Source organism: Mirounga leonina, unplaced genomic scaffold, assembly GCF_011800145.1.
Source record: "Mirounga leonina isolate KUSES-001 unplaced genomic scaffold, KU_Mleo_1.0 Mir_170, whole genome shotgun sequence".
NCBI lineage: Eukaryota > Metazoa > Chordata > Mammalia > Carnivora > Phocidae > Mirounga > Mirounga leonina.
The window spans coordinates 45,048,352-45,073,973 of NW_023270433.1; the positions used below are offsets into that span (position 1 = coordinate 45,048,352).

General features: G+C 43.0%; 1 protein-coding gene across 1 annotated transcript in view; it reads left to right on the forward strand.

Annotated features, from left to right (window-relative positions):
* The first annotated feature begins 347 nt into the window (after nucleotides 1-347).
* The window catches only part of ELAVL2 (ELAV like RNA binding protein 2), a 138,749-nt gene continuing 113,474 nt past the window's right edge, over nucleotides 348-25,622 (forward strand). Inside the window, exon 1 of the mRNA XM_035016542.1 lies at nucleotides 348-907. The gene's annotated coding sequence lies outside the window, so the exon portion shown is untranslated. The remainder of the gene's footprint in view (nucleotides 908-25,622) is intronic.

Genomic DNA, 25,622 nt, shown 5'->3' on the forward strand with positions numbered 1-25,622 from the left:
TGCGGCAGTGATGGCAAGGAAAATGAATCTTTCGGAAGCAGAAAGATTTAAAAGGAAGGAAGATCATGCCATATCGCAAACTCTGATACTACAGTTCCAACCCTCCCACGTTGCTCTTTCCATCTCTTTTTGCTTCTTGCATTTCCCTTCGCCGCCTGTGTTAAGTGTGTACCTCCCCGCACAACTTACCTTGAAACGGGACTCCATTGAGCTCTTGAGAGTGACACAAGCTTCTAGCCAATCGTATCAAGCGTGCTCGCCCGGGCGGCCTCAATGGAAGCATCTAGACCAATCCGGGTCCTGGGGAGATGAGCATGTTACGTTGTGGCGCCACTCGGCGTATACTTCCGCGCGTGCTGCCCGGGATAGGAGCCTGGCAGAGCAGCTGCACACACGGCAGTGCGGAGGCAGAGAAGGGGTTGGTGATACGGTGCTATCAATCTGTGGTCCAGTCCACCTCCCTTCTAAGACGTCCTCCCCCCCTTATTTCTGTTCTCAGTTAGAGATGCAGCAGCTTACTCCTGTAGCGACCTACTAAAAAGCAACAAGGAGAAAGACATCGTCTTTTTGAAAAAACGTTCTTTCGTCTCTTTTCTTTGTTCCTTCGTTTGTTTTTCTTGCCCCTTTTTGTTTAGTTGAACGGCAATAGGAGGGTTGTCTCTCCGTCTTTTTAAACTCTCTTTTTTAAGTTCCCCCTCCCCTTTCATATTTTTTTTTTTCGCCATTTCTTTTAGCGTTGGACTTTGGGGTCGAAACATTTCTTTTTATTTGCTTCTTTTAAGCCGAGCACAGTTTAGGTTTCGTGTTGTCTTAAGAGAACTATCCAGCAGCTTCTTGCTCATCCTTATTGGGAGAACTGCACCGTTACTTTAAAAACACACATACACAAAAACCTTAAGGGAGAAAGGTAAGTTTCGGTTTGGTTTCTTTAATCATTAGTTGCAGCGATGCGCTGGCAAACCCAGAAAACCTGTAAGTGAGCGGAATACAGAATATGAAGTTAATTGCACATGTTTGTCTCATTTCAAAGCTACTGCTCTGCTTTTTAATTCTAGAGAGCTAGACTAAAAGACAGTGGACGCATGCTTGTCGTACTGAATTTTCGCAAATGTCAATGGCAAAAACTTAAGTGGTAAATGTGGCCAGAGTATAGCAGGGGTACAATGGGAGTCTAGGTGTTGAGTGAGCTACGGGATTGAGGTTGGAAGTTCATTTCGTGGGAAGAGAGGGATAACTTGGGTTTTGGGGGATGCATGCCTCTACTTTCGCACAGTAACCAAAGGATTGGAGAGGCTTTAATACCATTGAGGAGAATCAGAAGCCTGGACTTGGAGATTAGACCAGCGAAAACCCCACACTTAATTGCATTAACCAGATAACATGTGCTGCGGAGATGGGATTGCCAGATGGAATTTAGATGCTGCACCAGGCTGCTAGTTGTAGTTGACTGAAAAAGTACATGCCGCCTGAGGGCTAGGGCTGGGCTGGGGCTAGGGTGGGAGAAGCTGTCAAAACTCATCATTGCTAGGTGTGCGGCCTCTAATTCATGGGCGCCAATTACCGTGATTCTTTTTTAAAAGAAAGTAGCCAATTTAGGGCCGAATTCTTAAGCCTGTACCGGATATGAGATTCCCTTTGTTCAGAAAAGCGTAAATAAGATCCTTGGAGCTGTGTCTGTGGAGTGGCGGCTGCCTGGGAGCCTTGCTGTGCTGGGCGCTGGGAAGTGGATTGCAAGCCCTGTCCTTGGTCCTACGCGGCTGACTTCGCCTTCGGGGCGAGGGGGAACCCCTTCGCAGCCGTGAGGATTCACAGCCACCCCAAGGAGCCAACTCCGCTACGTTGCCCTCACCCCTTTTCTTACCGCCCCCCCCCCGAATAGCTATTGTTAAACTGACGCCGGGAGAAAGATGGTTGGGGGTGAGACGCTGGGCAGACACATGCTTCATTTTAACTTTTGTGATTTCTCAGGGTTTGGGAGAAACCAGCTGGCTTTCTGCTGCGGAAAAAGAGAAATCAGGGTAGATGTGGGAAAGGGGGGAGGATGTTCGCTGGGCGGGGAGGACCAAGAGGGTGGTGGTGGCGGTGAACGAGATGCTGCCTTTGCCTAAGAGAAGTTTAAATTATTGGCACGAGGGGGTGTGGGTGAGTGTGGTGAGAGCGCCGGTGTGGTGCTTGACACGGAGAGAATGGGGAAAAGGTACAAAACCGGCCGGGGGTTGTTAATTTCACCCTGCTCTCCACCCCACCCACCCTCCCGGGTCTAAAAGCCAACTTGCGACCAGCCTCCAGACTCGACTCTGCCATCTCCGGGGCGGTGGGGTCTGGGGATAGCAAGGTGGCAGTGCCCTGCACGGGAGCTCCGCGGCGAATAGGACCTCGCGTGGCCATTGTTGCTTAATTTATGCCCAGCACGTTGCTACGTACCCACCTATTTCACGTCTCTAAAGAATTAATATGAGAGCTATACAACTGTGGCAAATTGGAGGTTGGATACGTTCCCCGTTTGCCATTTTCAAGTACGGGTTAGCGAAACTGATGTCGAGACTGGGTATTTTCTCTTGTAATTGCCAGCTGCAGATCTGGCTTTATTGTGGCCAGAGTGAGAGGAATAGTCAACCATTTAGTATTTACTTTTAACACTCTTGGGACGGGATGAATGTCTCTTACTTTCTCCCCGAAATGCATGGGTTCTTTCCCCGCCCCCACTCATAAACACTCCTGTTGGTTAAGAGTGTTTATTGGTTAAGATTTTAAACCTTTAGCCCTTCCCCACATCTCTATTTATATATATACATATACATGTATATATGTATATGTATATATATAAATACCCATCCTCTGGATGTTGGGAATAGGAGGGAGATGGAGATGGTTTATTTCTTACGCCTACACTGCAACCTATAAAATGCAAGCTTAAAGTGGGGGGGGGGGCAGAGCAGACAATAGTAACCGAATAAATTATTTTCCTAATTGGAAACAAGTTCCTAAAGGTCAAGAAAAAAGTGCATGTTTTAGGGGTGGTAGAGTAGAAAAGCTGTTTGGGCCTGTAAGACTTCCTTCGTAAAATGGCTTCTTAAATGGGACATCTGAAAGGTTGGTCAGAATCTGAACAAATAAGTCTGCAAACCCAGAAAATGTTGACTGTTTAAAAGTCGCTTTTTGGAGGATTTAAAAAAGTAACTATCTCTCAGTTATTATCATTCCCTGAGTCTGTCTGTCTTACACCAATCACTCCTGGGTTCTTCTTCCCTCTTTTAACCAAGTGCTTAGGCACCCCATTTTAACCTGTTATGGAGTTCTCCAAGAAAAACTACAACGTTTGCAGGTCGAAGTGGATTGGAAGACTTGGGGAACTCTGTAGAGAGGTCTCCCGTAACTTGAAGAAGTCAGCTTCAGGAAGTAGGGCGTAGGGCATTCTAGGAGTTTTAGGCTTGGATTGGCAAATGTGGTAGGCCCATTTTTGCCTAACGTTTGGAAACAGGCATTTTTAGCAATCCCGCCTGCCTGGGATGGGAATATTATAATTAACTGTTTAGAGGGAGTTCAGAGAGGCACAGGCGCTTTGAGCAGTTTTCCCAGTAACCCCGTACAAAGTCAATTAAGGTCATTTAATTGCTAATCGGATTTGGGGTGACAACAGAAATGCTGATATAGAATCAATTAGCTATTTCTGGTGTCCCCGGTCTGGGTCCCCCAAATTGAGGGGCGGATTGTCTCCATTTCGATTATGGTTAAACCGCTTACTTTACGACGCCTGATTTGACTTCGCCCAAGAGGGCAATTTTGCCTCCTCCACCCCCGCCCTGGGTTAAAGGAGTCCTTCCTCCATTCTCTCCCCACCCTAACCCCGCCCCGCCCGTCGCGTGGGGGCGGGGAGCGCTGGGCGCCCTTAGCGGACCTTGCTGCATCAAACCCGCATCATGCCCTTGAAGCTGTAACCTCGGTCACGTTTTTGCGGCGACTCAGTCGCCCACTGCTCAGTTCCTTTCTCTTACCTCCTGCGATTTCAGGTAGGTATGACAGGTGATATTTTAAGTGCCGTTTTTAAGGGGGAAGGGTTAAAACAGAAGCCTTTGCAATGAAAACAACCACAACAACACGACAGGTGCTCTCGTAATTAAGCGGCTGAGCAGGTGTAAAAACGTGCTCCCACCGCGTGGCTCGGGGTCGATTTTGACTCCCAGTCGCGGGGCTGAGTCTGAGGACAGGCACAGGTTTTTCTGGGGAAAGGCGATTGAGCTGGGCGTGGGGGCGGCCCAAGGCTAAGCAGCGATGTGACGCCCCCCTCGGTGAAGAGTTGGCCATTTCGGGGCTAACGTGGGGGGCGTTGGAGGGATGCGGCGAGCGGCAGGCTCTTGTGTAGTCGAGTGCAGGATTTCCTACTTTGCGTTTGAAGCAGAGTATAGCACCCCGCACAGGTACTCGGGCTTATTTGAACGTCAGATTCCATCGAGAGAGGCAGAGAGGGGCAGCCAGGGCTAAGCCTTTAGTTTTCCGCCAAGGGACAGGACCCTTCGGCTGTGAAGTAGGGGGGAAAAGAGCCTTTTAACTGCTTGCAATATATATGTATGTACGTATGTGTATATATTTGATACACATAAACATCAAAGTAACCCCCGCGCGAGTCGCTCTGGCTCCCCGTTAGCGCCCGGAACCTCGGGCTTTGCAAACTTGCACCTGGAATTTACCGCCTCTGGGCGCGCGACGCTCTCCGCACTGCCAGGGGATCCTGGTCCCAGAGCTTGCTCGGAATCGGAAGACGGGAGGGACCAAGCCGAGCGGCCGCAGCCAGACGTCCTCTCGCAGGCACCGGCCCGCGGGCGGCCGGGCAGGGCACGCGCCGGCGGCAGCAGTCGCGGCGCCGCTAACTCGCCGCCGGCCCCGCCTCCTGGCGCTCTTCCAAGCAAGCCCCTCCTCCTCGCCCCGCTACAAACGGCGGGACCGCGGCGCCTGGGCGTCACTGAGGCAGCTGCCGGCCGGGTGAGGAGGCCGGTCGCCGGCGCGACGCGGGTAAGGCGGGCGTTTCGCCGGGTTCCAGTCCGCCTTCCCGCCTCCGGCAGGACTGGGGACGCCGCCGCCGCCGCCGCCTCTACGCGGAGCCCGCCCGGAGCGACTCCTCCGCGGCCGTGCTGACGGCTGGCGGCGCGAGCCGTAGTAGCTGCAGCTCCGAGTCGTAGCAGGCAAGTGCGGGGGGTGTGGGAGTGGGGGTGGGGAGGGCGGGCACGCGGCGCCTGGCCTCGGGTCTGTTTTGGACGCCGAGGTGAGGGTTGTGCGCGGCGCCGCGGCGCCGAGCGGAGTCCGGCCTCCGCTCGGTGGGAGCCCTAGTCCGGCCTCGGGCGGGAACGCCGGTGGGGGTGGCGGAGGTTGTGCACGCGAAGTTCCTAGAGCTCGGCCCCTTGCGGCGGGAGTAGAGGGAATTGGGCGCCTCGGGAGGTGGCACCGCCCCTCCTGTGGGCACAAGCTGGTTGCGGGCGGCGGGAGCCGAGCGGGGCCAGTCGCGCCGGGCAGCGTGCTCAGGCCTGGACGTGCCCGGGTGCGGCCGCGTGAAGCGCGAGAACTGCGCCGAGACGCAGGTGAGTGCTTTGGAGGGAAAGTGGGGGGAGGGGGTTTTTCTAGAAAAAGGGCAGGATTCTTGTGGCGGACTGGCAACCCCGCCTGTGGGAGGCTGGGTGCACTGGCTTCTCCAGTCGGATGGTGTCGGGTGGCGTGCCCACTTGGTAAGGCGCCTCCTCGCGCGTGGTCCTTGAAGCTCCTGGGGCGTCTGGAGACTTGGAGCGGCCACGCAGCGTGCGGAGGTGGCATGGGACTGGGAGCGGCCAGGGCAGAGCAAAGAGGATCCCCGGGGCCGCTCGCTCTCTTGCGCGGAATTAGGTGAGGCCGGGCGCAGCCGCGCGAGGTCGCAGCTCGCGGTGGCATCCTGGGTTTGCGCGCGAGCAGCGAGCAGTGCGCTGGGCGGGAATCGCCGGGCGGGCCGGGCCGCCGGGCGAGGCGGACTCGGGGCTTTGGCTTGCGCCGGTAGGTTGCGGCAGCTGCGCTTCCAGCTCGGCCGGGAGGGCCGGCCAGTTGCGGCCCCCGTGCACGGGCGAGTGTGCGTGCACTGGTGCGATTGGGGGTCTCGCGGGGACCAACATCGGTTCACCAGCAGGTGCTCCTCCAGTGGTCTTGACAACGACCAGCAGGCAGTCTTTCCACAGCGTTGCCTTAAAAGCCTACTTGTTACCCTGGAGGGCCAGGGTGCAAAACCTTGTCTCTAGATGGGAGCTATGAGCAAGGAGTTGTAGCTGTCCAGATGGTCATTTAAAATAGTGTGTATTTAAAAAGATCATCTTTATGATAAAGATTTCATCTCCTGTCTTTACATTTTCTGAGAATGTGAGAAGGGAGGACTTGTTCCCGGGTATCTCTTCTCTTTCATTCCCTCCCCAAAGAATGGTGCTTAGCAATGCTACATGAATATACCCCCGTCAAGGACAGAGTTTTTTGAAACTTAATTTTTTTGTGGATCCACCCATAATAATTCTGTCTTCATTAAAACGTACCTCAGCCCCAAACTTAGGACAAGTACGTCCATTTAAAACCACTCGAATACCAGTTGGGGTGTAATTTTTCCATCTCCTTAAAAAATCAGTTTGAATTACTGGTTAGTTGCCCTTGAAGAGAATCTTCTCAAAAACGGTTTCCCCAGAGTCCTTTGAATTTTTCATTTGTGCTGAGCTCGCTCGCTCTTTGGAAGCTGACCTGGAGTCTCCATTTTGGTGAGCGGGTAGAAAACCTTTCCTGGATCTACTTTCTCATCTAGATCTTTGGGTCTAGAAATGGTGACTGCTTGGCTGGATGGACTGGAACATCACTGCATTTGTTTTTGGGTTATTCTTTATGAGAGGTTTGTAGGAATGTTGATTTAATATTGCTCAGGTGGGGTGTGTGCATACTTAGAGAAAGTTCCTTTGGAAATGGGGGAGGAAAGGGAAAGAAGGGGCAAGAAGAAAACTTGTGTCTGGAAAGTAATGGCTGGGGTGGGGTAGGAAAAAATTAAATTATGAAGAAACATTATATCCAATTTGATGTGATTCTTCTGCTCCCCCCCCCCCCTCCCCGAGAGAATGTTTTTGTGTTTGTGTGATCAAACTGGCCCCTTACTGCCTATTTGGGTAACTTGGTGCTGCCACCTTTCCGGGAATTAGGTTTTTTATTTACCCTTCAAAGACAGCGTGAGGCATTTAAGGCCCCCCATTTTCTCTGTCTTTAGGTGTTTCCTTCACTGTATAGCATTTGCTCTTAGGAATCAGGTCAGCTCTTTTAAGCTATACACACTGTTCCTATGGGTGAAGAGAATTTTAGTTTTAGGGTATGCGCCTGGAATAGCACAGGTAACCCCAAACTGGTAAGTGTAGGCCAGGCCTGTAATTTACTACTGAACCTTATTTTCTAGGCTAAGAACGCGTGAGTTGTTAAGAGTTCCTTTTTTGGTTTTTGTTTTTTTGGGGGTTGGTTGGTTCTGGTTAATGCGTCTTCACCGGAGAAGCAAGGTCCTTCTCTGCCTGGGTTTTGCACTTTTAGTTATGACCTATCTCCTGGTGAGATATGGAACAACAATGCTCTAAGTGACGTTTCTACTACCCCACTTCTTAATCCACCCTTTTGGATCTTTGTATACAGACAGATATTCCTGGCTGAATCCTTGTTACCACTTCCAGCCATTCTAGCCTTCTATGCTTTTCTGGTTGACATTATAATTTTTAAAAATACTGCTTTCCATCCTCCCCCCCCTCCCCCTTTTATTCTAGAAGCAAGTCCCAAGTTTTCTTTAAGGACACAACAAAGCCACCCAGAATACCCCAACTTCTAAACTGGGATCAACCTTTCTTTGATGGGGGGAAATGTTTTTAAACCTGGGATACTTTTCAGACAGTAGCATGGCGCAAGAACACCACAGTAGCACATTACTCTTCATGTTTTTTTTTTTCCCCCAAAGGACTGGATATTCCAAAATAGCATCTTAAGACTGTCTTTACTGTTAACCTTTTTGATAGATTGGTCTGCATGGTTGGGTCAGTTCTTTTGCTCTCATTTGAAGTCTTACTAAAGCTACCATAACACATTCTTTTAATCACCTTTGTCACCAATAATGTTTGGAAATAAGGGAGACTAGAGACCCATGGTACTTAGCCTGGTCAGGTTGTTGTTATTTTTTTGATGGCGTTGGGAGGGCTGTGTAGATGAGGTGGTATGGGGCCTGGGTGGTATGCCACCCTGTGGAAAACCAGCCCATAGCTGTCTACTGCAGCTCTTTCTTATTCTTTGGATATTCAGCTGGAAGGCCAATAATCACAGTAAGCTACCACATTTAAAGTTCGGTTTTGTTTTTAAGCATGAATACTTGGTTGGAAGCAGAACTGCTTTATGGGCATATAACCTATGCAGTCTTAACCGCTCCCCCCTTGAAATTCTTAAATTTTTGAACAAGGAGACCCTCTGCTTTCATTTTGCACCGGGATCCACAGATTATGTAATTTATCCTGGTTAGAGTCTTAATCGTTTGTTAATATTTTTAACTGCCAGTACGGCTGTATATTGTAGAACTGTTTGAAGGCCTTATGCACTGGTGATGCCACACCCAACTCTTGAATTAACTCTATAGAGAACATTAGCCACACAGAATGTTCACTTGCTTTGGCCAGTTTCATTTTGCAGATGTGGAAGTCTTCACTGGTTCTGGTTACTCACCGAACGCACGTGTTGTGTACTTTAATGCCAAACTCATTGTTTTATATGTTTCTAATTTGGTAAGAATATTTAAGTTCTGTTTGATTTTTAGATACTAATTGGTTTGCGATCTTAGTTGATTTTTCTTCTTTAAGTAATATAAATCTGCTAAGCAGAAACAGAAGGTGCTTAAGCTTGAAAGGCAATACTTTAAGGCTTTTGTGTAATTAAAAGATACATACACATTTTATTATGGTTTAAATAGCATTGGTAACTTTTGGAATCTGAACTAAAAATAGGAATTAGTATAGTAAAATCCTATGGCAGTTTTATGGAATATGTAGGAAACTTTTCACTAACAAGAAATAAACAGATTTGGCTTTCGGCATGCATGATGCCTATCATAATTTTAATTTTAGTAAGATCCCAGGAGAATATTTTTTAAGAGACTATGACTTTCTATATCTCCAGCCTTCTATTTTGTATAAGACAAAAACGAAAGGTGACTCTTCTGTAACACTGTAGAAGGTGCATTCCTATAGACATCTTCCCCTTTAATACCAGTGCTACCTGTCCAGAGATTGGGCTACATTAAAATATCTATTTCTGGTAAAGGTATTATTTTCTCACAGTTATAGGTTAGGTTTTGAATGCATCAATTTCATTGATACTCTTAACTGTATATTTCCCCTTTGAGTGTTGCTGAGTAGTTTTGAGTGATGACATACGGGTTTTCCTTGTAATAAATCTTCATACAGAGAAGGATGGGTACTTCGGGAAGGAGTGAGATAGGTAAAATAACCAAGGTCATAGGAATAGGTGGCAGGAGATTAAGACTGAACCAATTTGGAGGTTGCATTATTAATTGCAAGTAACTTTTTTTCTTTTTTTGAACTTGGACTTTTATAGAACTTGTGCGTTATTTCCATATCTGATTTCCACTACGTCGGTTTGACTGAAAATGTATGGCAAATAAGGTTTGACAGGCAAGACCCCCTTTCCTACTTTCAGAGATCATTTATTTGGGAAAAAAAAAATTTGACAGTTTTTCTCAATAGGCTTATTTATTGTGAGACAGAGTAAAATGATAGTTTTTGTTTTGTTTTAACATGTTGAGGGTTTTGCTTTAGATCAGATGAGTTTTGAACTCCTGATTTGAGTATCTGTATATTTTTTACCTTGTCTATCTAATAGTGATAGATTCATAACACCTTTTCTTTGATTTAAAGGAGTCAGTCTCATAAAAAAGAAACGTATATTCTACATGACTAACTTTTCTTTTCCTACAGAATTTTTGTTGTAGGCTCTTCATTACCGGAGATGATTTCAGCAACTTTAAAGGTTGCATTAATAGAATATCACAAAAATCTGTATTTTCATAAATATCAAGCAGGTTAACATTTCAGTATGGGTTTTTATTTTATTTTGCTTTTAGTTAGCAGTGGTCGAACTCACTTCAAGCTTTATTAGACATTTTCTTGACTAGTTTTATTTCTTTGTGAGAATAGGGATTCTCAGCTTTCCTGTATCTTTGTTATGGAATTCCTGTAAAATTGAATATTCTTGTTAATATCAAGTTCTGAGTCTCTTTGAGCATCTGAAGAAAGCTGTGGGCCCTCTCTCCCTAGAGAAATGTACGTACACCGAAATTTCCATAGTTTTTTTTACCATCTAGCCCTCAGGTTTCAAGAGGGTTAAAATAAGGTTCTGTTTGGGAAATAGGACTTCGAGTATTGGAGTTGTCCTCTATACTGGTGAGGGCAGGGGGAAGTCATTCAGATCAGTTCTTGTCTGCTGTAGCCTTAGCAATGTGGGCTTTTCATCAAAGGCAGACTCTAAGCTTCCTTGTCTCATAGTTTGTTTTAAAATCCATTCTGATTTTGTAAACAAATATTACACATGTAAGGTCTTGTGGTGAGCACAGTGCTGCCAGTTTAGCTACTGAGTTGTCTTGCTTCGGTAAGTTTTGTCACTTTAGTTGAAATTCTTAATTTAGCAGAGCCAGGTGGAATATGCTATAGGCTGGAAGCCTGAAGTTTCCATTGTCTGGTCTTTGACTCAATTACTTATGTCCTTGGTTTCTTTTCTTTTCTTTTTTTTTTTTTTAAGATTTTATTTATTTGACAGGGAGAGACACAGCGAGAGGGAACACAGCAGAGGCAGTGGGGGAGGGAGAAGCAGGCTTCCCGCCAAGCAGGGAGCCCGATGTGGGGCTCGATCCCAGGATCCTGGGACCGTGACCTGAGCTGAAGGCAGACGCTTAACGACTGAGCCACCCAGGCACCCCTGTCCTTGGTTTCTTAACTTTTTGAGTATAAAACCTTACCCTCCATATCTCAAGGACGAGGAGACGATGAGCATACTGAAGTATGAGATTTTTTTGGCAGTGGATTGATAATGTGTACTGAATTGGAAGAGTGGTAATCGGTGGTTCCCATTGATTAGTTTTATATATTTGGCCTTCATTCCGTTATTATGAACCATAATTTTTAGTGATTCTTTATAACGTACCATCATATGCATATTTCTGCCATGGAGAAAGCGAAAATTCCCAAACTGCAGGGAGGTTTTGAGAGAATTGTGCCTTTGAACATTTCAGTATGGAAATAGGTATAAATATATCTATGATGATGGGATTTGGAAGGGAAGTTTAAAATGCATTTTTTTCTGGAAAATATAAATAATGTTAAAAAATTACATGTGAAATTATGAGACTTTAGCCAGCTAACATTCCAGGAATATAAATGTCTTAATTTAAATATTCCATCTTTTTTTCAATGAGAAATCAGATTTTTAAATTTAAGCATTTAAATTAAAATAATCAGTCCGTATTTTCCTGATTTGAATTTTGTTTAATTTCTTATCAAGAATCTATTCCTCTACATCACAAGATGGAGTTTATATAGAAATACATTTTTTTTTCCTGCTTGTTTCAATACCCTCTCACCACCCTAAGTGAAAAGTCATTGATGGATGCCCTGTCAAGTAAGTTATTGGAAATTTTTCACTTGTTCAATATTTAAAGGGTGTTTAACACTTTTTTATTCTTTGGATGTTACGTGTGTATCAGAAGTACACGAGGTATTTCTCAAAGCAAATAAATCACCGTCTATTTTAAAAGAAATTCAGTGAATTGGGTAAGGTTAGGAAAATATTCCTGGAACTGACTATACTTGGTCTTGAGTTCACTCTGAGCTACTTTTGGAAGTCCGTTTTTAAAAATCTCACGGATGTTGCTTCCCTACTGGAGGCACCTCTGGTGATAGGAGGATGGCCCACCATTATTGCAGAGCTAGCTAAGCTGTTTTACGTATACAAAGTTTATTATAGAGTGAGCAAGTTTTTATAACCCATCCCCGGGTAAGGTCTGTTTCCGTAGGAGTTTACTGAACACCGCTTTCTTTCCCTGAGGTGCTACTTACTGGTTGCTGGCTTATTTTGTTTAAACCCCTGGGGCCCTTTGTGGCCTATGGCTGTGGATGACTCATGGACCTTTCCCAAATACTAGGTCATCAGTGCTTTTGACTTTCATCATTCCCCACCATTGTCTCTGCAAGGAACTTGATCTACCCACAGCCTTCATCTTTTCTCTTCGACACCTCTGTGCTAGCCCTCTGTCCTTTAGTCAGCTGTATATGCTTCTGAGCCCTGCAGTAGTTCTACCTCTAGCCTGGCAGTTCTGGGTCAGGTGCAGCCTAGGCATTTATCCCTTCATTTTTTCATTTGGCTTGCACCTTTTCATTGGCTCTTAAGCATTTTGTTACATTTTACTCACTGAAGAATATCTTCTCATGCTGCTATTAGAGGACAAAAAGGAGAAATGGGTATCCATGGACAAATAGTCTCTGCCATTGGTCCCAAATGATGGCCAGAGGTTGCATATGGTCTGTAGTTGTTTCATTTGGCCTGAACCATTTTTTTTTTTTTTTTAAAGAATTTATTTGAGAGAGAGTGGGGGGGGGGGCAAATGGAGAGAATCTCCAGCTGACTCTGTGCTGAGCATAGAGCCTGACATGGGCCCAGTCCCACAACCCTGAGATCATGACCCCAGCAGAAAGCAAGAGGCAGACACCCAACCGACTGAGCCACCAGCTGCCACTGGCCTAAAACATATTTTTTTAAAAAAGTAGTGAAGTGTTGGGTCGCCTGGGTGGCTCAGTTGGTTAAGCGACTGCCTTCGGCTCAGGTCATGATCCTGGAGTCCCTGGATCGAGTCCCGCATCGGGCTCCCTGCTTGGCGGGGAGTCTGCTTCTCCCTCTGACCCTCCCCCCTCTCATGTGTTCTCTCATTCTCTCTCTGTCAAATAAATAAATAAAATCTTAAAAAAAAAAGTAGTGAAGTGTTGATTTAGGTGCTGGGAAATATCATATAAAGATCTAGAACCATATTTCATGGCTCTTGAAAAGTTGGAAGGGTGGAGCAACACGGGGCCCATATTTGTCAACTGCATCCTTCATATGGAGCGCGATTTGTTTCACTTCTGAATAAATTACTGCCGGACCTTTGTTGGGTATTTGAGTTAAGACGTTGTGACGGTTCCTAAGGCTATGGGAATTAAAAAGTTTACTCAAATATAAAGACAAAGGCAGGAGGGCTTAAGATTTCCTATTCTTTTATGATTGTGTTTGTAAATATTTGAATTATGTTAGATCACTCCATATAATTTTAGATTTCTGTGGTCTCCTTTACCTCATTTAGAGAAGTCTCCTTTAATCTCTGGTCTAAAGAGACTTTATCCTTCCTTTACAAGATGTACTTCTAGCAGTTTATCTTACCTTTTCCCTCTCTTCCTGGGATTTTAGACCTGCCCCTACTGGGAGTGGGAATTTCTTCCTGCTGGTCACCTGCTTGTATTCATTCACATGCTTCGGGGTCAGCAGAAGTTGCCTTGGTACTGTGAAAACTAATAGGATGTTTTGAGCTGTTTAAAAGAGGCCTGTGGCCCACCTGCTAACTGCATTGCTGATGGTGTCAGCTTAGAAAAGACATTCTCCCTTCAGATTGCTGGAAAAAGCTGATATGAGAGGTTACCAGGTGTGAGGTTTATGTGTGTTTGTCTCTCCTCTTTCCCCTGTTATTTTTTTCAGCCTTCAGCCTTTTCTGCCCTTCTCTAGAAACAGCAGGACAGCTTCAGCAAAGCTTTCTCCCATGTGTGCAGTACAGCAAGCTGATGCACCGGCAGAAGTAGAAAGAGGCTCCACGTATCATGTTTGGACCAATGCTGTAATTTTTTTTTTTTTTTTTAACAATGAGGAAGGTGGATATTATTAATCCACTCCTGAGCATAATAGCACAACTTGAATAGCAGAGAGCAGCTTTAGCGTGTGTTAATGTCTAGTGAGATGAATGCAGATGAATGATAAGTAGGTAGAAGATGTCAGTGTAGAGCCTTCCTTTTGGTGACTTGATGCACTTAAATTTCTAGTTAACTTTTTGTTCAGCCTGGCAAACAGATACAAAGATCTGTTTGATCAACCTAGCACTGATGTGGCATGTGAGGAAAGAACAATGCCTATAAAGCCCTGCTTTCCTGGCAGCCACTTGAGGTAGGCCAGTCATAAAGAGGAATTAGAATATGTCCCTATATTGAACCTCTTAGCAAAACCCTTCTGAATAATAGGAGTGTAATGCTGGCAGTTTTAAAAATTGGTGCAGTCTCCAGCCCAGCCACTATTTTTTTCCTATACTTGAGATGTGAGTAAAAGTATATGCTTATTTTAAAAACCTAATTTTGAAATAACTGTGTATATCGTTTTGAAAAAATTATAGGTGTATTCTGAACTTCTGTTTTTAAATGTCTTTTTTTTTTTTTAAAGATTTTATTTATTTATTTGAGGGAGGGAGAGAGAGTGTGCGGGAGAGGGAGAAGCAGACTCCCCGCTGAGCAGGGAGCACAATGTGGCGGTGGGAGGGTGTTCAATCCTGGGACCCTGGGATCATGACCTGAGCCAAAGGCAGACGCTTAACCGACTGAGCCACCCAAGCGCCCCTCTGAACTTATCTTTGAGAAGCACTTAAAGAGAAATCTTGGTACCAAGATTACCAGTTCTCTTCCTTGATTACATGATTCCTTTTAGATGAATATGTTGCTTATTTTAATGTGCCCTGGATCATCTGGTTGAGGGGCTCTTAGGGTGTCTTGGTTGATGGTTTGGGTGAGGAATTAAGAATTGGGGGGGAAAAAGTGTGTTTTATCTCCCTAAAGGTTGAAAATCATTGCGATGGAGCTTACTCCTCTTCGGTAAGAAAGGCTTTGATATAGGTGGGCTGTGGTTGACTTGGCATCTAGATTTTATCCAAATTCATCTAAAGTTTTTTTTAGTTAAAGGATTTTACAAAGTTTTCAAGTTTTGTGTGTTGGGACTGTGTTCAGAAGCCAGGAAGTTGTATAGTATTTATTATTTTGTCACATGTTATTACTAAGTGCTAGATACTGAGAGGGCTTTAGAGAAGGTTTATAAAGCATCCTTGTTCTCATATTTGGTCTGTCTGCTTAAGGAGTTGAGGCAGAAAATGATAGAAAATGATAATTTAAAAGATCCCCCCTCAGCAGTTTAATAGTGTTTGAGAGATTGAGAAAAGGGACAGATCTCTGTAGTGTGGGCATTTGGGATATGGCCAGGTTGCTGCATATTGCTTTGGGGACAGGAAATGTGTAGCTTTTCTTGGTCTGTTTTGTGTGTATATTTATTTACTTAGTTTTGGATCTCCCTCTTCTCCCCACTTCCTCCCATGTCATTTTTGTTTCTTTTGATTCTCTTTTGTGGTATGAGTATTTCCTGGCTTGCCAGGAGCCCAGTCACTGGTGAAGAATATTTATGCACTGCAGAACCTGCCAAGTTTTAAGTTGTGGCTGGACAGAGATGCTGCTGTGACTATCTTAATTCTGCTATTGTCCCAGAAGAACAATCCCAGGCACGTGTGTGTGTGTGTGGGGGTCGCTACATGAAGCCCCAAACTTGTCCCCCCATAGTCTTCTCTCCACAGCATCATGTGCCAACATCAAAAAAAAACCGTTTTTTTTTTTTTTTTAAAACACCTAGGAAAAATTCATAAGGTTAAGATGTTTCTTTGGCTCTTTCCTCTTAGTATAGTTCCAGTAGTGGAAAGCAAGTAATAGGTCAGAAGCTGAAATGCTTTTATTTTTTATTTATTTGACAGAGAGAGACAGCGAGAGCAGGAACACAAGCAGGGGAAGTGGGAGAGGGAGAAGCAGGCTTCCTGCAGAGCAGGGAGCACGATGTGGGACTCTATCCCAGGACTCTGGGATCATGTCCTGAGCCGAAGGCAGGCGCTTAACGACTGAGCCACCCAGGTGCCCCTGAAATGCTTTTAACCACACTGATCTGCGCCTTTTTCTTGAGTCTTCCTCATGCCTAAGACCATATCTGCTGGGATCATGGGTTCTCAGGACTACTGATTGTAGCTTTCTCTTGCCAGTTCTTGGTATTCCCAGGTCTCTGTTGCTTTTCTGCATTAGTGGCATTTATGTTACTTTTTTTTTTCTGAAAGGTGACCAAACAGCCTTTTACATGGTGCTTCATCTCCTTGGTTTTCTGGAGAGGTTCAGTCCCTCAGTTGGAACTAGCTGTTTGGGTATAATACGTATTCTTCCTTCTTGGACTTTAAAAAAAATAGAGTTTGGCTAACTTATGGGTATTATTTTGTGGACAGTAGGGGGCAAAGTTTGATTTGAGGGTGAACAACATAGTTTGTGATCTCCAGAAAAATGGCAAGATGTTTTCCCCCTTTTGTACAACAACTTCTTCTTCTTCTTCTTTTTTTTTTTTTTAAGTAGGCTCCAAGCCCAGTATGGAGCCCACTATGGGGCTTGAACTCTGACACCGAGATCAAGACCTGAGCTGAGATCAAGAATGGGACACTTAACTCACTGGGCCACCCAGGCATCCCCACCCGCTTTTGTACAACTTCTAAAGTAACTTCTAAATTATTGCTTCTTAAGAATGCAATTAGAGTAAGCAGCCTTGTATTAGACAGTCAATTTGGCAGTGTATTGGGAGGGGGCAGCAAGGAGCTGCCTGCTTTTAGTTGCTGACAGACCTATTAGGACAGAAAAACAGTAATTGAATGTGGTGCACCATCCAAAATGATGGAACCAGGAGATGAGAGCATTTCCTCTAGTAACAGTGATGGTGCCCAACCTGTCTGTTCTTCCAGAACCTTACCATAGCTCCCTGGGGATATTCAGTTTATAGATGAAGAAAATGAGGCTCAGAAGTTAGGTGGTTTGCCTAAGGACTCAACCTACCGGGGGAGGGGGGGGGAGAGTAGAACCTAGGTCTGTGACTCTTAGTTTGGTACCTTTTCCATAAACTCCAAAATGTTTTCTCTACCTTTCAGAGTTCTGCTGGTTGTAGCTTAAGATGGCTGCGGCCAGGGAGTCCGATCCAAGAGGCAGCTCAGTGACTGTATCTCATCTCCAGGCTTTATTGTGTTTGGTTCCTTAGTAGTGGAGCTGTTACCTCTTTTTGTTTTAACAGCTTCACTCTGGTCCCTGTAGCACTCCCAGCAAAATGCCCACCCTTGTTTCCCCAGAGCCAGGTTTCTGACCTTGCATTATTTTAGGTCTGTGGCTAGGTGACTTTTGGAAGGATTCCATCACAGGCTGGTGTCTTCCTGATGCCAGCTGGCAGTCTTGACTTGAAGGATTACTTTTTAGAAGCATATGAGGTATGGATTGGTTATTTTCTATAAGCAAGGGAATGAAGACACTGTCTCCAACTTATTTTTGGATGCTGCTAAAATCAAGAAAAAAGATTGAAATACTGTATGTTTTATTCCCAGTGAAAGTGACATTCATATAACCCCGGCTCATTGTAGTAGAGAATCTGTAAGGACTGTTCCTTAAACTTGTTAAGTTTCTGAAACTAATACTTTCCAAGTCTGGTGGCTTTTAGAAACATCACTATTTTTGTTCTGAGAAAAATAGTTGCAGGTCAGGTGTTCAATAGGATGTTTAATGTCCAAACTTGAATCAAGAAAATATCCACCCAGTAAAGATTGTTCTTGATTCACCTTGTTTCTCCAACTTAACTGTCAGAAAAATTGGTTGGAGGGAGGATGGGGAAGAATATAGGTTCAAGATAATCCTTTTGGTCTTCCCTGGAAAAGGGATTATTTTATTTTATTTTTACTTTATTTCTTGCATCATGTGTGCTACTTGTTTGTAGTAGAAAATTAGCAAACATTTGTTTAATTCACTTGAATTCAAAGTTTGGAATAGAGAAGATAATTTACAATAAAAGTGAGATAATACAGTACGTGAAACTTACTGTCAATTGAGAAAATCTTATTTGAATCTCTGGCTAAGCCTCAAATGACAGGTGATCTTATTAAAGTTTTTTTAAAAAAAATTTTTTTTTTTTATTCATGTGACAGAGAGAGAGAGAGAGAGAGAGAGAGAGGGAATATGAGCAGGGGAGAGAGGCAGAGGGAGAGGGAGAAACAAACTCCTCACTGAACCAGGAGCCTAATATGGGGCTTTATCCCAGGACCCTGAGATCATGCCCTGAGCTGAAGGCAGACGCTTAACCATCCGAGCCACCCAGACACCCCTAAAGTTTTAATTATTACAAGAAAATATTAGTAAAAACTATCGCTTTAACAAATGCCATATTTCTTCAAATCTTAGATGTAAAGTTTTTTTACACTGTTTTTGAGTGTCAAATATCTGCTTAACGTAGTGGGTTTTATTTCTCTCAAAGCTGTGAAGTTAGTGGTGCATCTTTCTATGATGTCTTAGAATTGAGAAGCTGAAGTAGCTGTGCGTTAACATGTTCTTTGGTTTCTTGTCCCTGTGCGTATTTTAGTCCTTGTAGATTATAAGTATTTGTGCCCTGTGAAGCTGGTGTAAGCCTAAAACAATAAAATAATCAAATTGTCTCTACATTACAAGCAGCTGTCTCTGGTGTAAAATTGGCTTAATAGGCAATAGACACAGCAAAGAGTAGAAAGTGCAGTCCTGCCAAGGGTGCTTCTTACTGTTGAGCCAAGATTTAGGGCATCACAATATGAAACGAATTAAGATAAGTCTTGAGAATTCAAAGCTGAATAGCTTTTTACATCATTTTAACTTATAGGACACTACAGTCTTAAACCATGACTTTGATGAATATGTACCACTTCTCTTTAATTTCTGTGGGTTATTTATTTTTTTTTTTTTCTCTTGGCCTAGACTATCAAAGATTTTGAGTAAAATATTTCTGTAGTTCCCCAGTTCTCTAAGAAATTCAGAAACCTACAGAGATCCAGGGACTTGTTGTCAAGTCTTGTTTTATTTTATTTCAGTTTCCCTAAGGACTTTTGTGGAGATTTCTCCATAGGAATTTTTCATTATCCTTTCTTTCTCTTTTCCATTCTCCATAATTACTTCCTGTGTTACTGTCTAATAAAATGAAGTAAATTTGGTGATGGTTTTTTAAATAGCTCATGAATATTTGAAAATGTTCACTATATTTTTGCAAAATCTAGTTTTTATTAGTGGCTTCTTTAAAACTTTTCTCTAGACCTATACTTTCATAGGATTTACATTTTTATAATTGTATTTTGCCTAGCCTCCTGGTCTTAATGGTATTTTGCTGTTTTTGATTGCTCACCCATTCACTTTTTTGAATGTTGATCAACCTTTTCTGCCCTGCAGTAGTTTAAAAACAATTATTTTTCTAGCCTCTGTATGTGAACATTTATTGGTTTCTCTACAAAAATTCATTTTAGTGTTTGTATTTATACTGCTCATCACACACTCTTACATAGTGAGATATAGTGGTAAACATGATGTAGTCCTTGTTGACATGAAACTTAGCGTTTATTCAAGGGGACACATGTTAAAGTTCTAGAAATTACTGTTTGTAATTGTGATTTGTTCTATGAAGGAAAAGTCTCTGGGGCTCCTTTAGTGTGGAGTAGTCAGGGAAGTTCATATGTCATTTTATCTTTCCTCCTGTCTACCATCTCCTTGCGTTACTCTCACAAAGGTAGGCTTTTTAGTTTTTAATTTTATAGACACTAGTATAGGATATTAGTATAGACATTTAATTTTATAGACATTAATTTTATAGACATTAGTATATTAGAAAAGGGTTTTAAAGTTGAATCCTCTTTTTCCTGATCAATTCATGGTCAACTTTGGATCCCGGATCTGGGCCCTTCTGCCTCGCTTGTATTCCACTATAGATCTGGCAATTTCTTTCTTTTTTTTTTTTTTTTAACAGCTGAGAAACACATTTTAATGTTCTCTTTAGGACAATAATAATTAGGCAGCTTTCACACTAAAAACTATATCATGAATGCCAGTTCCAGCAGTGAGATCTGCGTTGTCTGTATCCTTTATTTTCTTCACTCATGGCTTTGAAAAAAATGCTCTCTGATTTTGGAAGTATAATTTATCAGTATTTTTTTGGTAGTGTTTTCCCAGTATATTCATTGAGGTGGTAAAAACTAAAGAGGAATGTCTGTTAAGCTTTTTGCTTGCCTTAATGTACTGTACTAACTCAAAATTGTAGCTTGTCATTGATTTGTTTGGTTAGTTTATGAATAAACTTTATAGACTCCTTCTCTGCCAGATCTTGAACTCCCCCCACCCCCCTTTCTTCACAAAAGTGTGTTCCTCCCTGTATTCATTTATATTTAAACTAAAAACAAATGCCATAATAATTTGGAGTTGTCTTTAAAACATTTGTTGGGATGGCAGAGGCTTAGGCAGTTGTCTTCAGTGTTTCTCCAAAGAAATTTATTGAAAAACACTTTTTTGGAAATGACCTTGAGGGCTTTTGGGCAGTCCCTAAATCTTAAAGGGCTCTCTATGTAAGAGATTGGTAGAGTCTGGGAGATTGCCCTAAGCATTCAAAAAAGGACAAGGAAAAAAGAGAAAATGAAGAGGAAGTAAATTCTCCAGGTGGCTCAGTTTCTCATCCACACACAGATCAGAACAGAGCAGTACAGTGATTTATGACATGGTATTTTAAAATAGTATCTTATTAGCTTATTACCCTTATAAAATATATATTTATAACTCCTTAGTTCCTCAGAAAGGTGGACTCTGATGGCTAAAACAACTGTTTCCCCTTGTTTTTAATATTACATGATTGGAAGGCAATCAGAACTTTAAATCCCTGGTAGTTGGTATCTTCTAGAATTGTGTAATTTGGCTCCTATAGCATTTTTTTCCTATTGAATCTTATTTTATCAAAGCTTTTAGATTTTAGTCTCTTTTTCCTGAGGTGCAGAATGAAGCCATTGAAAATAGGCACAATAGCCTCCATCCTTGATGGAGGGAACTTGGAGAGAAGTAGAACAGTTTTAGTTCAGGAGAGGAGAATTCTAATGCTACTTGTGGTATTACTCGGACAGCAGGGTTGAGAGTTAAGGGGAGGAGGGGTGGTTGGGGTGACAACTCCCCTAACTGCCTTGGGTGTCTGGTCTGTTCTTAAATTATGGCTCCTTAAATTAGTTTACACACACACAAAAAGAGTTTGTACTTTTGAGACACTTTTTTTTTTTTTTTTTTTTAAAGATTTTATTTATTTATTTGAGACAGAGAGAATGAGAGAGACAGAGCACATGAGAGGGGGGAGGGTCAGAGGGAGAAGCAGGCTCCCCGCCGAGCAGGGAGCCTGATGCGGGACTCGATCCAGGGACTCCAGGATCATGACCTGAGCCGAAGGCAGTCGCTTAACCAACTGAGCCACCCAGGCGCCCGAGACACTTCTTAAATGTTGTTTTCAACTACACTGGCAGCTCCTTGATGTCAGTGATCCTGTCTTATAACTGTATTCCTTGGCTGTAGTAGGTCCTATTCTATTAATATCAAGATTAAAATGATAGAATTACACATGTTGAAGGTAAACACTGTATACAAGATTTTGTGTGCGTGTGTGTTTTAATGGTATATTCTGCTTGGTACCCTGACTACTGTGAAGGTGCCATCTATAACCTACATACTTTACCAACTGGAGTTAATAAAAATTTTTAATGTTTAAACTGAGCGTTTTGATGTTTTTACGTGAATATTATTTATTACTATACAATAGTAATTAAGTGCTAGATAATAGATAATTTAATATTTTAAGATGATTTTGGTATTAACAGCTCTGTTCCTCTTCATCCCCATGATTAAGATTTCACTGTATCTATTTTCAGTCTCTGAGCCGGTGACTTTAACAGTTTACTTGGACCACACAGGAAAAGGTCTAGTGTGATGCTTCTTTAACCACGCTGGCTAGGCTGAGACTGTGCCTTCTACATGTATTTATGACCTGTTTTATATGGCTTCAAAGCATGCTATATTAAAAAGCTAGCACTGGGGCGCCTGGGTGGCTCAGTCGCTGAGCGTCTGCCTTCGGCTCAGGTCATGATCCCGGGGTCCTGGGATCGAGTCCCACATCGGGCTCCCTGTTCGGCGGGGAGCCTGCTTCTCCCTCTCCCACTCCCCCTGCTTGTGTTCCCTCTCTCACTGTCTCTGTCAAATAAATAAATAAAATCTTAAAAAAAAAAAAAAAAAGCTAGCACTGCTTCAGGACTGGACCGAGAGGGTGTGTTTGCCAGGATCAAGGAGGCAGGCTCTAGGGATGACCGCTGGGCCCATCATTTAATAGCAGTGTGAAACCTCCTCTGGCTCTCAGGAAGAATGGCTGCTATCTGCTCAACACCGAGTCTTTCTGGAAGCAGACGGAGAAGTTGAGTGTAAGGTGGATGCTTTCATTGTGGAAGGCTAACCTTAAGAAGGGTTATTGCACTGGATATTCCTGTGGTTTACCCTGGCCCTGCACACATGCACACACGGTCCAGGGTACAGCAGCTTGTACTGTTCTGTTTTAAAGCAACTCATTTTAAAGCTACAATATGTTAAATGGGCAGCCCTTCATTGAAGGCCTCCAGTGTGTTGGCAGCTTAGCAGCAGCAGGGTTGTGATCCTGTCACTTTTTGCTAATGAAGGCTTTTATTCAGCTTAGCAAATCCTGTCTCCCGTTACCATCCATTTTTTTCAGATGGTAAACTTGAAAGGGATGTTTGTGACTTTTTATTAATTAGTAGCCATCAGGTTGCTTTGGTCCTTGCTTGTGATAGCCATTTAGCTGTATTTCTTCTACTGAGACACACCTTGTCCTAAACTAGGAAAACCCTGAAATGATTAGAATCCTCTTTTTGTTTGTTGTTTTTGAAATGGTTATCTTTCCTCTCAGGTAGCCATTTCCTCCAGTCTCCATTTCAGTTCCATTTTTAAATTCCTAGCAGGGGTTTTATCAGAGCATTTACTTTCCCAGTGCGGCAGTTTGACTTCCCAGCACTTGTTTGTTTAGTTCTGGGCTGCACCAGAGAAGAAGGATTTTGTCTTCATATTTAATGTTTCTTGTGTATAGCAAATTCAAGGACGCCAGAGAATGTTAGAGCTGGAGGGGCCCTTACGCACAGTAGCGACTGATACCCTGATTTTATACAAGCGGAGCTAATGCCAAAGATGTGTTGCTTAATGTCTTATGAATAGTGACAGTGGTTGGAGGCTCTGGACCCATGGCTGGTTCTTGGCTTTTCTTTCCTTCTCCCAACCCCTTTCTTCTACATTGCTGCCTTATTTCGGTTTCATTTTTAAAATGCAGGCGATGCCTTGGAGGGATTACAAATTGATTAAGTTTTTAGAGGGCTTTTTGGCAGCAATTAGTATAATTAAAAATGCAAATAGACTGTGAACCAGCAATTGCTATCTTTAAATTCATATTTTTGCTCTCTCGTATAAGTTATTTGTTGCAAGCATTGTTTGAAATCGCACAACCCTGGAATGTTTATCAGTAGGGAATTGGTTAAATTAAAACCATTAATTGGTTAATTAAATAACAGGTTTCTGTTAATAGTCATCTATGAAGAAAGAATTCTCTGTGTGCTGATATTTAAGTGTAAAAAGCAAGGTGCAAAGAATGCTCTATCTCTATGTATTAGAGTATCTGCTTTCCTTGTCTGTGCTGGTATACATTTGTCTTCATTTTGACAGTGTTCAAATTGCTAATGAAACTGTTAATCTCTGGGGTATGGGTTGCAAGAATTAAAGACTTCTTTCATTTTATATGGTTTAGCCATTATGATCTTTTTGCATCACCCATATATTTTTTTTATAAGTCTTTTTTTAAATTTTTTTTTTTTTTAAGATTTTTTTATTTATTTGCGAGAGAGAGAATGAGAGAGAGCATGAGAGGGAGGAGGGTTAGAGGGAGAAGCAGGCTCTCTGCTGAGCAGGGAGCCCGATGCGGGACTCCATCCTGGGACTCCAGGATCATGACCTGAGCCGAAGGCAGTCGCTTAACCAACTGAGCCACCCAGGCGCCCCATATATTTTTTAATTTGTAAAAATATTATTGACACGTAATTACTAATTCAAAAGATAACCCCCTTGTATTTTTCAGAGCATTTTAATAAATTTTTAATATCTACATCTAAACTTTTGAGCAGTGTTCCGTGCCTGTGTTGTGCCAGGACTCTGGGAGTTCGGAAGTAGTATGATAGGAATGCTGTCCTCCTGTTGCTTAAGTCTGGCTGACAGCCCCCAGGCAGGAAATGTTGAGGCCTTGGGTATGGAAATGTGGGTTTGGTGAGGGCTGCTGCCCAAGGTAGTTGGGGAAGTAGGTAAATGTCAGTGGCACTTAAAGGGAGATTTTATACGGGAGAAAGAAGACTTTTTCTAGGACGAAAAGAGGAGGTTACCCATGATGTACTCCTAGCATACTGAGGAGATTGTTTTTTGACTGTTGGAGGATGGTTGGGTTTTCTAGAGGGTCTTGAAACCCAGGCCAAACGTTTCCATCTGTATGGTGAAGGGCATTATGAAACCTTCGTAGTAAGGGGGTGGTAGAGAGAAGCCTTGAGAGAAATCAAACTGGGGACAATTTTGTAGGATTGGCTTGGTGTGAGGAAAGCTGAAGGTAAAGGACAGGGGCCGACAGGATGGAAGCAGGAGGAAAAGAGAACATGGTTTTCTGCCTTGTGATGGAATTGACCAAATGAAAAACCACTTCTTAGCATCCTAGGTACTCTTTTTTAGGAGATCATCATTAACATTCACAAGCATTTTCTAAACCAACCTAAGTAGGCAACACTTAACAGTATCTATGTTGCTTTATAAAGAGTCTTTCCTGAGAACCGGAAATAAAGGTATATTCATGGCTTCCGTATTGTGGGTTTATAAAAATTCCCTGTCAAAGGAAGTTGATGTGATTTAAAAAAGTACTGGGCATAAGAAGTAGTTTATGTCGCCCCAGGGCCGGAGGAACATCCCTTTGAAGGTGGGAAGAGGAATAGGAAGCTTTTCTGAAGTTCATCCATACATGCTAAAGGAATTCACTATAAATTCCTTTAAAAAAAGAAAGCTTATTTAGCAGTGAGTTAGACCAGTGTTTCTCAAACTTTCTTGTCTTAGGACTCCTTTATAGACTAAATTATTTGGAACTCAAAAGACCTTTTGTTTGTTTAGGTTATGTCTGTCAATATTTGTTAGAAACTGAGAAGGTTTAAAACCATCTTTTAGTTCAAAAAATAATAAACCTATAACATATTAACAAAAATAACCTTTTAAAGGAACTCCTGGGTGGTGTACTCTGAGTATCTGACTTTTGGCATCTGACTTTTGGTTTCAGCTCCGGTCTGATCTCTGTGTTGTGGGATCAAGCCCCGCATTAGGCTCTGTGCTCAGCATGGAGTTGGCTTGGGATTCTCTCTCTCTCCCTCCACCCCCTCACTCTTTCTCTCTCTCTCTCAAATAAATAAATCTTAAAAAAAAAAAATGTTTTAAAAGATGAAGGATATGTATATTTTTCTAAAAAAAAGAGTGGTAAGAGTGGCATGGTTTTACATTCTTTCGTCTCTTTTAATGTGTGGCTTAGTAGAAGTTAGCTGTCTTGTCATATTGCAC